This window comes from Myiozetetes cayanensis, unplaced genomic scaffold, assembly GCF_022539395.1.
Source record: "Myiozetetes cayanensis isolate MyiCay16 unplaced genomic scaffold, myiCay2020 scf2-11, whole genome shotgun sequence".
NCBI classification, from domain to species: domain Eukaryota; kingdom Metazoa; phylum Chordata; class Aves; order Passeriformes; family Tyrannidae; genus Myiozetetes; species Myiozetetes cayanensis.
Genome location: NW_026087411.1, coordinates 113,152,504 through 113,165,277, shown reverse-complemented (window position 1 = coordinate 113,165,277; position 12,774 = coordinate 113,152,504). Strand labels below are relative to the sequence as shown.

Below are 12,774 nucleotides of genomic sequence, written 5' to 3'. Positions count from 1 at the left end.
ATAATAACTCCAGGTAACTCCCTCCCTGGAAGCCTTTGCTGTTCAGGGAATGCAAAGTTCTGTGTCTTCATTTCATGGAAAAGTAAAATATGTTACATTTACTCCATCGTGAAATACAGTTACCACAAAGAGATGCTCTAATGTATTGAGATTTTTGATTGTGTGTTTCCCTAGAATAGCACAACCAAAATTAATTGAGGGAATAATGTTATTTAATTGGTGTTCAGTGTAAAACCTTGAAAACCTTTTCTTGCCCAAAGAGTTATTCTGGTTGCCCTGGGTCAAAAGCTGTATTTTTTTTTTAAATTCTTTTCATCAAATTCCAGTTCACAAAATCATAGTTTCTTCCTTTAATTTCTTCCATTTTCTTGGTTAATCTTCATATACCACCTGGTCAAAAATAAAGAAAAGCATTTCCAAAGTCAGGTTATGCCAAATGAGAGCAAAGTTGTTCACACATGGAATTGTGGAGGTGCAGCATCTTTAGTTCCCTCAGAACCCACGGGAAGTAAATAATAAAACTCCACAGCTTAATTGATTTGAGTACAAGATAGACCTTAAGGCAGATTTAAGGTTGATTCACTATTTTAGGTACTAAAATCTTTGTCTCTTTGATGTATAAAATTTACTTTAAACTTTTTTTTGCAGCCTAAAAAAGCTTTTGTGGTTTAATTCATGTCAAATTTTTACCTCCAAATTACACTGGTGCCTGTTGCCTTAACTTCAGTTCGATGTAATTCTTCTTAAATCTATTTTTACTTTGCAGCCATTGAATGATTTGGCTTGTAACTTGTTTGTGTGGTAGGTGTTGCTTTGTCTTTCCATGCTTATGTTGTATTTATTTTCTGTGGAATTTCAGTGTTATGGAAACGTCTCTGTGTTGGTGAGAATTTTTATGGTGCACGTGAAACTTGCATTGAAATTTCCGGGACAATTAAAATGATGCTCGTAAATAAGTCCTAAATCAGATTAAAAGCTGTGCAATAAAACCCATCACAATATAGTGCTGTTTGGTGCAGATTTTTGCTCATAACTAATTTTTGTGAAGAATATGCAAAATTTGGATTAGTGGTGTTCCATCCACCTGGGAGAAGGAATTGTTTGGGGTTTCATTTTGAAGAGAATACTTTCTTTTCTCTCGAGAAATGTGGCCAAATAGATGATACCTGTATTTTTACTGTAGTTTGGGCTTGTTTTTTCAGGAATTTGACTTTCCAGGAGCCTCCAGAGATGCTTTAAGGACTGCCCGAATTTCAGGGATTGCTGAGAAGCAGAACTTTAGTGGGAAGTGATTTTTATTTTGGTGTGTGTGTCCCTCAGTGTGAGACAGGAAACTCTCAACTTGAGGACAGAGGTTCTGTTTTTTGGAGCAGGGATTTGGTGCCTGAGACTGGCTGAGAATTTTTAGGAACCCAGTGAGGAATGAGAAGTGTCGTGCAAGGGCTGTTTGTCCTGGTTGGACGGTGGGAGTGTCTTTGTTCCTGACATTCCCCATTTCCCAGGCTCAGAAAAGCACTTTTTGGCTCAGCAAACATTCACCTCCTGAAAGTTTCATCCCAGGATTTGGGGACACATCTGTGGCTCCAAAGCGGAGGGACAGGAACTGGAACCTGTGTACTGCAGAGTGGGATCACAGGATAACCCAGGCTGGAAGGGATTTTGGGAGCTCACTGATTTATGAGATCAGTGCATTGACAGCTGATCTGCTGGTGTTGAAGAGAAAATGTCTGTAATCATCTGCTCCTTTCAAATGTTGAGCTTATATTTTAAAGAAGGGCAGAATTCCAAGTCAGGGAATCAGTGAATAATTTCCTCATCTGCTTTAGCAAACTGCAATAAGATTTTTTTTTAAATATTATCAGAACCAAAGTAGCTACACCAGAGATGACATCACAATATTTATGGTCTGTTACTTTCTTTTATTCCTGTTCTTCCTTAAGGATTCTCCTTCTTACCTAAACAGGGATATGCAAACCTATTTCTACACTTACTGAGCGTGACCTGATGTATAGAGAGGAAATTTCATCCTAAAGAGGTTGCACTCAGACAACTTTTAATAAAACAAACTTCCCACAGAATAATCTTCTTAATTTTAGTGGTACCTTGAGTGACAAGTTTCCAAGTTGCTACTCAGAAAGGGAAGAGAAAGAGAAGAAATGAGCAGGCAACCAAACCCAGAGAGTGGATTCTCAAGTAAAATGTCCTAATATGTCTTTATATGAAACAAATAAACACTAGCTTACATCTCATTCTTAAGATATTAATTTCAGAACTTAGGTAATGATCCTTTTTTTTCTTTTTTTTTTGAGTGATTTTTGGGTGTTCTGACCCCTCCCATTTGTAAGTATTTCCCCTAAATCCAGTCATTAATTCAGTGATCTGGGTATAATGGCCCTGGAGTGCAGTTGCATCCTTTGAAATCAAGCAGTAGAACCGAAAAATCATCTCTTTGCCATGTTCACTTCTGAAGTTCTGCTTCCTAAAAGTGTCTTCTGATGACATTTTTGGCAGCTGAACACGATTTGGGGTAGGAAGGGCCTTGCATTCTGTGTCTTCCTGCCAAGTGGTTTCATGCACTGGTTTTCTTACCAGTTGTCTCCATTTCTTGCTGTTGCATTTAATTTGGTCATTCTTAGTCATCAAATTGCTTTTCAAATTGTTCCCAGCCAACAGTCCCCCTTTTTGGGACGTGCCTGTGGCTGTTCCTGGGCTGTTGACAGCGGTCCAGAGGGTGGGACATGAAGGATCCATCGGCAGGATTGTGCCTCTCCATCCAGTCCTTGGTGGTGTGGAAATTCCAGCCTTCCACACTTGCCCTTTTGCATTAAATAATCCCATCTCTCCTCAAATCCTCGTTAAGGACCTTGTGTTAAGCATTTCACACACCAGTTAAGACCTACTCAGCATTTGAATTTAATTTACAGCAATTAAAACGTGATTTTTGAATGAGAGAGAGGGAAAAGTCATCGAATATGTATTTTATCCCTGTGGATAATGGTGCACAGACATTCCTGGGTTCTGCTGCTGTAAAATTGTTTTTGAGTATGATGAAAGTGAGTAAAATGAGTAAAAAATGGTGCTACAAAATGGGAGAGATGGAAAAATATATGGATGTCAGGATTTTGAGAAAAAAGGCAGAATAAGGTGACATCAGGAGGTTTGCACTGGGAGGATTTTAAATGAACAAATGCTGGGGTCATCCAGGTGAAATCCATAAAAGATCACGGGATCATTAAGGTTGGAAAAGAGCTTGAAGATCATGGAGTCCAAGAGGAGAAAAAGAATTTGAAATGAGTGATGACCAAGGCACAGATCAATATTAATTTGTTGCTAATTCTTGAAAGGATTAAATTCTTAAAGAATTCTTAAAATTCTTAAAAAGATGAGTGATAGGTAAGATATGGAACAAGGAGAAATTGGTGGTTTTTCCATGAGCATGGGGATGTAGGTGGTGTTGAAGGACACACCTGCATGTTGTTCTGTAATGATAAATAACAAACAGGGTCAAATTTGGACTGGAGATGGGTTGGAGAATACTTGGAGAGATGAGGAATTCGACTCCTTCCATATTATGGGAGATCCAGGTAACAAAGGAAGAGCAAACTGGAGAAACTGAGGGGGGTTTACAGCAAAAAATCAGGCAGAAAACGTGGAAAAATGTCCTAAAACCCAAGGTGTGGAGAAAGCTTTGTGTTTTCTTCCTGTGTCTGGAGGATGCTGGATTAATTGGGACACTGGATTGGTCTGGGCTGGAAATTTCTTTATGGGAAGGAGGAGAAACGAGTTGCATTGAAAGATTTCAAGAGCTCAAATTGGAGGATGATGGATCTTGGGAGCAATTCCGGTGGAGTGGAGCAGCCCTGCAATTAGAGCGTTTAAGTGGAGAAAAGGGGAATTAGGAAACTCCACAGGAAACTCCACATTTGAAAAACTGGGAGAATGGAGTCATTTCTGCAAATGAGATCCACTGTCTGTGGAGCAGTTTAGACTGAGAGAGAAAATAAGGCTCTTCATCCTCTTAGCAAGGCTCTTCTTTTCAGGAAAAGCTCGGGAATGGATTTGTTTTTCCTGCCTTATTTTCCCTCAGAGTAATGAAGGAATGGTTGAAATTGCTCATACCTCTGGAATGACATGTGTTTTTTAATATAGCTGAAATACTCTGTTGTCAATACATCAGGTTTTTTTGAAGGAAAACTAATTAAAAGCTGAGTTTTTAGTAATGACTGCTGGGGCAGTGTGGCCTTTGTGAGGTAATTCCACTGACAGTCATTTCCATGGGATCTTTTTATTCCCACGTTGTTGCTGATGGTCTTCCTGTAAAGGCAAAATGACACATTAGAATTTTCTGTCAAGTGCACGAAGAAAAGAAATAGAAAAGTTAGACATAGGTGTGTTTTTTTTCCCCAAGCTGGCCTGTCATGATGCTGCTGGGTGCTAATTGAAATGATGGGGTGTGCAGTATTTTGAGGCAAAAATGGGATTTTAAAGTTAAGGATGTTTCTTCTGGAGTTGAGTGGCTACTGGGATAAACATGGGTGGGTTTGTTACAGTCAGTGGAAACAAGACAAGGGGAATTTTGTGTGGACACTCATTCATCCACCTGTCTGGAGGTCAGATAATTAAGCTGGTTTTTAAAAAGTCAGTAGCTAAAATAACCCACTCACTTATAGAATGTAGCAGAGAGGGTCTTCCTTGGATTTTAGGAGTTCTGGGAGGGTGGGGAGGCCCTGGCACAGGTTGCCCCAAAAAGCTGTGGCTGCCACTGGATCCCTGGAAGTGTCCAAGGCCAGGTTGGATGGGGCATTGGAACAACCTGGGCTGGTGGAAGGTGTCCCTGCCCATGGAAGGGGGTTGGAATTAGATCCTTGAGGTCCCTTCCAATCCAAACCATTCCATGAATCTATGATTCTAGGAATTTCTGAGACTCTATATTGAATAAACTTAGAAAAATTACACACTTAGGGAAGGTTTTTTTTTTCCCCCCCGAATATTCTATTTAGCTCATTAATGAAACGCATGGATTTAAAAAAGTTGGCATTTTGCCTCGGTAAATAGCTGGAAGATGAAGTTTATTCCTGTAATTTTCCTCACACGAATTCCTGTCATTTACAATCTCTTGAATGAAGCTCCAAATATAATTTTCTATCCTTAAAGTCTCCCAGCACATCAGAAAATTGCCCACCAGAGTTAACTGTTACTGCTGAGCCGTTTTTCCTGTGGGTGCCACGGGAACCTGCGCCTTTGAATTAACAGATGACATCATTGGCACCTATGGCCGTGGGGAGACTAATGGAGATTTTTGGTCTATTTTTATGTAGAGCTGGAGGTTTTCTTGTCGTTTCTTTTCAATTTTCAGCTGATTTTTAACAATGGTGGCACTGAGAAGAACTGGGAGTTTCCAAGCTGGACTTGAAATAAAAGTTAAAACGTGCGTGACTTCCCAGTGTGATCCTAATTCCAGCCTCTCCATCTCCTGCTCCTGGCACCTTCCCATGATTCTGGGGAGGAGGCAATGCAAACATATCATTCTGAGGAGTATTTGGTGCTCATTAAAACCACACACACGCCCTCCTTTCCCCGGGAACGTCGGTTTGCTGCAGGTTGTTCGTGTGTCGCACGCGGACATTTTTTTAGCGAACAGATCCCTTATCCCTGCGAATGGGGAACGAACAGGGAATGGCTTCCAGGGAGCAAAAAAAAAAAAAAAAAAACCACACAAAACCCCTCCTATCCATTGTAAAAGGTAGGGAACCATGACATCCGTAAGCCAGCTTGGCACGGGAGGCGGCTGTTGGTGCCAAGATTTGGTGCCTGACCCACAGTTTCCCGTTTTTAAAGGTATTAATTGATTCGCCGGGAGCATCCTTTGGAAAAACAAGGATTCAGACAGGCTGGCACAGGCTGGAGCTCCGCCAAGGCTGCTCGGGAAGGTTGCCATGCTGGGAGCGAGCGAGCGAGAGAGCGAGAGAGCGAGCGAGCCGAGGGAAGGGGGGAAAAAAAAAAAGGGAAAAAAAAAAAAAAAGGCAAGACTTGGCACAGCTCAGTCAAATCAGCTCCTTTTGTCTGATTTCTCGGCTTGAGCTTCGGGAAAGAAAACCCGTCCTGGGGTAACAGGGGGAAAAAAAAAAACCCAACAAACAACTCCCAACTTTTTTTTTTTTTTTAATTATTTTTTATAATTTTCCTGGGTTTGCAAACTTCCAGCGCTTTTTTGGGCTCTTGGGAAGTGGTGGGACGTTAAGTGATGTTCGACTTGCCAGTGAGCAGGGAAATAAAAAGCTTCTCGTGGAGGCTCCACAAATGTGAGTTCGGACATTTGGGGAATGTGATATTTTTGGTGGTTGTTTTTTATTTTTTTTTTTAATATCTGATGGAACTGGGAGGGAGCCGAGAAACTTGGAAGATTTCAGAGGGGAATGCTGAAATAAAAGGGAGGATTTTCATTTCTTTTTTTTTTGGGCGACAACAAAAAAAAGTTTTCGTCGGCGTGAAGGTGCTTTCCAACCAACCCCGAGCGCCTTCGGAATATGCTCGGGACGGGAATTCCGGCGTTTCTCTCCTGTAACGCCACAGAAACCAACTTTTAATGGAACCTCCGTAAAGATTTCATCTGACCCAGCAAGGAAGTGAGAGTAGAGGGAAAGTTGGGACATCTCAATGGAAAAGTGAGTACGTTCTTAAAGCCACAATGTCTGTTTTTGCTGCTTGGTGCTGCCCTGGCTCCGTGTCCTGGTTTTTAGGGACAAGCCTGGAGAGCAGCAGGACAAGGAGAAGATAGCCAGGCTGTGCCTGAAGGGCAAAACCAGAAAGCAGAATGTGGTTATTCTACTGCTCTGAAACATTCCCTCCAGTGCAGCTTCCTAGAAAGCATCCGGAATGGCTGAATTTCCTACTTTTAGAGGCGATAAGAGACGGGAAAATCTTGGCTTCTGCCAAGTGAGGAGTGTTTGGAGGCGACAGAGCTGATGGCACTGGATACAGAAACTTCAGTTTGTAGTTCCAGGACCTGTTTGCTGCAAACAGTGAAAAAAATCCTGCTCTTTTCCCATGTGTGGATTAAAAAAAAAAACACCCCGTGACGAGTGAACCGTGGACGTCTTGTGGTTCCAGTAAAATTAAGGACCTAAAAAATCCATTGTCTGTTTTTCTCCAAGGATTTTCAGGGAGCCAGGCTTGTGATTCCTTAGGAGCAAATATGATCATGCTGCCTATTAGGCCTGGATGTGCTTGGATTATCCTGCTGCTGCTGTGACAATCAGCAGGATTATTCCAGGGGGTAACTGGAAACCGGAGATTTTTTCCGGATCGGCTTCACTTGGAGTAAGTATTATCCCATCCTTAAAGGCTACACTGCTCTCAGCCCGTGAGATGTGCAATTCCTGACATGCTGCACATCTCCCTGATTCCCCTGTGCTGAAAGGAAGTAAGAACCGACATTAATGAAAAGCATTTTCAGAGGAACATGTGTTTGTGTTTTAATTTGGGCATCGTTGGCATTTTGATCGTTCCACTGCTAAAAAGAACTGTGGGTTTGTTGGTTTTTTGATCTAAAACACCTTGGGTTGCTTAATGTTAACACTAAATTGGTTTTATAGCAAACTGTGTGTGATTTTTGAAAGGTACTGGAGTTAAATAGTGGGTGAGATGCTGCTGTGATTATTATTTGGAGCCCTGAAACCTTTTAATACGGCTCGGAAGTGATTGTGGAAGAGAAATTCCTGTTCTTCAAATCCTCCTCTCTTTTTAAATCGTTAAAAAAACATCCTCAACTGCCCTGTGTGAAAATGTGGATTTCCAAGTGAAGGAAGTGTTTGGAGGAGTTGGGTTTTGCTTTCTGTGCTCTGTTGTTCCTGCCCAGGCATTACCATGGGATGTGCTGGGGGAAAACAGGGATGTGTGGGTTTGCATCAAGGGGAGTAAGGCTGGAATTCTGTCTGTGTGGAATTCTGGAACGAATTCCCTTGATTTCCCAGGAATTAACGTTCAGTCTCAAAGCGTGTGCTGTTTTCTTTAATCACCACATGCCAAAACAAACCTTTAATCTGTGCCCCTATTAAAAGTCAGAAAACAATATGTAACATTTCTCGTGGTGCCTCTAAAGGAAATACTAGAATATCCTTTACATTTCTAAGTGATATATTAAAATAACCGTATTTCTTTTCCGAGAGAAATAAATTCGTAAATTGATTTCATAAATTCAGCCTTTAAACATGATCAACACGTGGGTCCTGGCAATGCCTTTATAAATAGAAATGTTTGTACAAATATTTCCAACATGTATCGACACTGAAGTTACATTGAAGTAGTTACCACAATGTCGAAAATACTGTTTATCTCTGAAATTTCTAGTTAGAGATTTTGGTTTCCTAAATGAAATTACACACCACTGCACGTTTCTTTTGGCCTACATAATGAAGTATTTTTTCTTTCTGCTAAACCTTTCGCTTTTAAAAGTTCATGTAAGTGCTTATTTTTTAGAAAATATCCCAATTTGGCAAGCTAAAAATTGAGATTTGAATGACATATTTTAAATGGTTGGAACCCCAACATTAATTGATTGCATGCAAATGAAATTTGGCAGTGGAATTTGACATGGTTTGTTTTATATATATAAAACACTCAACTATGGAATAATCGGGAGTTTTCTGGATACTTTAATCCAGATTATTCATTACCACCATTCATTTACGATCCTTAATTATTGGGTAGGTTTAATAACTTCATAAATGAACAATTGGTGTTTAATTCTTAATGAATCATTAATATCTATTTTCTATTGGATTGTGGCAGATTTGAGGGTTCGTGGTGAGGGTTTAACTTTGATTTTTCTTGTTAAACCACTGAGCCATGATATTATTTAATGTCAGAGCATCGTATTTGAACCCGTAATGGGCCTGTGTCTGATCTCACTTGTATGGACTAATCATAACCCAAGCTTTACCCTTCTGGTTTTACCAGTCTTAAAGCAGTTTGAGATCAAAATGGGACTGGAATGGCTTAGTTTGTGCCTTTTATATTGATAGATATAAACCATTTTTGAATGGCTCACTGTGAACTTCCTGTGAACCCACAGTGAGTTCTTACCGTGGGTTACTGAGAACCCACGTGGTCGTTGGACAAGGAAGAGATGAAAGTTCTCAGTGTCACCTTGGATTCTTCCTAAATATGGCTGTAGGATGATAATAGGAATGTTTGAATACAGTGTATGCAGATTTTGCATGTTGTTTTTCGTTCCTATAGGAATATTATCTTCCTATATGGAAGATTACCTTGATATTCTACCTTGATATGGTAGAACTCCACATCCTGCCACTGCTGAGTGTCCTCAGCTTCTATAACCAATATTTTTAAAAAACCCACATATATTTTAAGGCTCTTTCCATTTCCCATTTCCCATTATTCCAGTATAATTTCCTATTTTATTGCCCACTACATGCCAAGGTGTTTTCTCTCTGTGTAGCAACTTTTCTGCCGCTGGTGTCATCATTTTCATTATTCCATTTAATTGTAGCGTGTTTTCCTTCAGGTCTTGCCCCACCACACAGCAAGGTACATAAAACTTACTATTTTCCTAATAAAACTTAGTGTTTTTTCCTAATATTTTATCTGGAAGTCCACCATTGACCAAGGTGGTCTGAGAAAATTCAGGAAGAAGGTTGTAGCATTCCCGTGTTTCTTGTCATCTGTACCTTACCATAATTTAGTAAAGGCCACTGTTTTTATTTGTGCAACAGAAATTTTGGGCAAAATCGATATTATTTTGGCCACTGTAACTGTTAAAACAACATATCAGTGACTTGAGTAACTTTTGTAGTCGTGGGGGAGGAATAAACACCTTTTACAAAGTGATTTAGGTGGCTGTCACATCAGTCCTGTGAATCACCCTGTTGACCACAAAAAAAATTGGAAAATAGAATATAAAATTATGAAAATATGAATTTCTAATATTTTTAAGTTGCATTGTCTGCTGTATTCTCATTTGTTTTGAAGAATAGCTCACAGTTGTTGAGGCTCTGACTGATTCTGATAATCTTGTGGAAAGTGTAGAAATGATAGAAGCTTCTCCTCTTGATAATTATGAAATTCCATCCCTATCTTTCCAGTTGTTTTCCTGTAATTAAGTTATATCTAGTGTACATCTGTTTCTCTGAGTCATATTTGGTGGATGCCATGGAATTTAAGCTGTTTTAAGGGATAAATTATAGGTCGTACAAGGAATCCCCACTATCGTCCCTTCTTTACATTTATTGAATCCCCTATTTTTTGATAAGTTTACCAAGATCAAGCAGAGTCTTGGTGTCATCTTTTCTCCTAAATTCTTATTCCTGCTGACCTTTCAGCCTTTGCACAACTCTTGGTTTGGCTGAAGTTGCAACCTCTGTACTATCAAATGTTGGGGTTTTAGAACAGAAAATACGAAGGGGTTGCAAAACTTTGACTATTTGCCCTGTGTGCTCTTAATAAGTTGTTAATGAAGCTGATTAACAAGAGAGAAATTAGAGAATAATCCAACCCCTTCCATGGGCAGAGACACCTTCCACCATCCCAGGTTGCTCCAAGCCCCTTCCAACCTGACCTTGGACACTTCCAGGGATGGGGCAGCCACAGCTGTTGTTCCATGACCTGTTCCAGACACCTCCAGTTCCACAACTTAGGAATTAGATCCCAAGAAGAGGCTCTCTGACATGGACACAACACATTTGCTGACTTCAAAAAGAAAGTGGAAGGTCTGAAGAAAGGTTTGGTTTGAGTTCACTAAACTGCAGTGAGAAGATCTAGAGCTGCCCTGCAGGTCCTTAAGGAAGTTGTGAGTAAACTCTGGATTTATGACCCAGAAACTGTCTGGGATTGTGTTGTCCTTCTGTGGGACTGAGCAGGCCCATCACAAACAGTTCAATAAGCAAAGTTCCTGCCAGTTCCCTGACTTCTTGAAATATTTCAGGATGTTGTTCTTGATGAAGAGCATTGAGGGTGGCTTGGAGTATCTGAGAGTGGATGGGATTTATATTTAGCCAGCAGATTATCTCTGTTCCATCCTGTTGTCTCCACATTAGGATCCAGAATTTGGTATTTCTGCTGCGATAGGAGATCTAGAGTCGTGTACATGATGCTTTTCTGGACTGGTGTGAAAGGTGGGGAGTCCAGACTAGCCAGGTGTCACTGGGTGTCAATATATTTAATATGATTCTGATTTAATATTCCATCTAAATTAATATGAGAAGAATAAGAGAAGCAGCGTGAAGTCTTTGGTCTGCTAGATTGGATCAAACTGTAATATTCCTTTAACTGTCTTCTTAGATTATGCACTTAAGCTTTTTTTCCTGGCACATAGAAAGGTTTTAGTCCCAGTTTCCCAACTGCAAACGTTGGGATTCAGCACTGAGTGCTTTCTATTTGTATTGGTGTTGCAATTTCCATTTTCCATCAGCACTGCCCCAGATAGCATAAGAGCAGACACAGTTTCAGAGAGCTTTGTTGTGTGAATTCTTCTGTGTGGACTTTGTTTTGGGGGTCCCACAGCCCTGTTTTTTCCAGATAGGAAAACAGGAAGAAGGTCTAGTTTGCTTGTTCATCTAATGCACAGCAAGGAAAAACAAAGAAGTCTCTGGGCTATGTATTTCACATTTTTGTCTTCCACACAGAGTGATTTTTAATATAAAATTCTATCCCAGGTCAAAGCACCTGCAGAGACTGAGGGGAGAACAGACTGAGAGAAAAGGTGTAGGTGCAGGGGAAGCATATTCAGAAAAAACCTTCTGGTTTTTTAACTATATTGATAGAAATAGTTATAATTGATCATTATAGCATGGGAAGTTTCTCAGTATCCACGGATAAAATCTGCTCCAAGAAGTTTATGGCCAAATTGCAGGTTTGTTTTAGGTAGTTCTTCCATTTTTAATAACAGCCTGGGGTTTGCCCCTGAGTTTCTGTTGTAATCTGCTCCTGCTTGGAGAGTGTTGCACTCTTCTGTCCTCAGCTGTGGGTTGTTTGTTCATTGTCCATCTGCCTCCTGTTCTCCTGAGGTGGGAAGGCAGGAAAGACTTCAAAGGAGAGAGAGAAGGACTTCTTATCTGCTAATAACTGTTTAAGGCTTGCTGCTTTTATTGACATTGTGGAATCATAGAATGAATGGAATGATTTGGGTTGGAAGGGACATGAAAGATCATCCAGTTCCACCCCCTGCCATGGGCAGGGACACCTTCCACTAGCCCAGGTGGCTCCAAGCCCTGTCCAACCTCTCCTTGGACACTTCCAGGGATCCAGGGGCAGCCACAGCTTCTCTGGTCAACCTGTGCCAGGGCCTCACCACCCTCACAGCCAAGGATTCCTTCCCATTATCTAATCTAAACCTAGATTGGATATTAATCCAGTTTTAACTAAACCTCTTTCAGTTTAAATCCATTCCTCCTTTTCCCAATGGCTTTATTATATACCTTTAATATGTTTTTTACATATACCCACCTATAGCTTTTATATCTGCCTGTTAGTTGTGCATTTTAAAGGTTTGAGATGTTTTGGTTCTGATGCCGTTACACTTCTGGCTCTTGTTGTTCTGTTTTTCTGCAGACAGTGTAGAAACTTTATATAAATTTAATGTCTTCTGTATTTTTTTTTTATTTTAAACTATGATTAAACTCATAAACTCACAGCACTGGTGTAATTTTGCATTTGGATACACTGTGCTATTGTAATAAGATATTGTCCCTGTATAATGCTTTTCCTTCCTTATGGATTCACAGTGTAGAATACAATTCTTTTTTTTTTTTTTTTTTG

The 12,774-nt window shown here is 40.2% G+C and overlaps 1 protein-coding gene across 6 annotated transcripts in view; it reads left to right on the top strand.

Annotated features, from left to right (window-relative positions):
- MSRA (methionine sulfoxide reductase A) overlaps window positions 1–12,774 on the top strand; it is a 246,367-nt gene that overhangs the window by 10,393 nt on the left and 223,200 nt on the right. The window contains exon 1 of one of the 6 annotated variants that reach the window (XM_050314808.1): window positions 5,727–6,665. The exons of 2 other annotated variants lie outside the window; for them this stretch is intronic. The gene's annotated coding sequence lies outside the window, so the exon portion shown is untranslated. Of the gene's footprint in view, window positions 1–5,726; window positions 7,321–12,774 lie in introns of those variants that run through there. 3 more of the 6 variants (XM_050314807.1, XM_050314810.1, XM_050314809.1) reach the window with 3 other exon arrangements.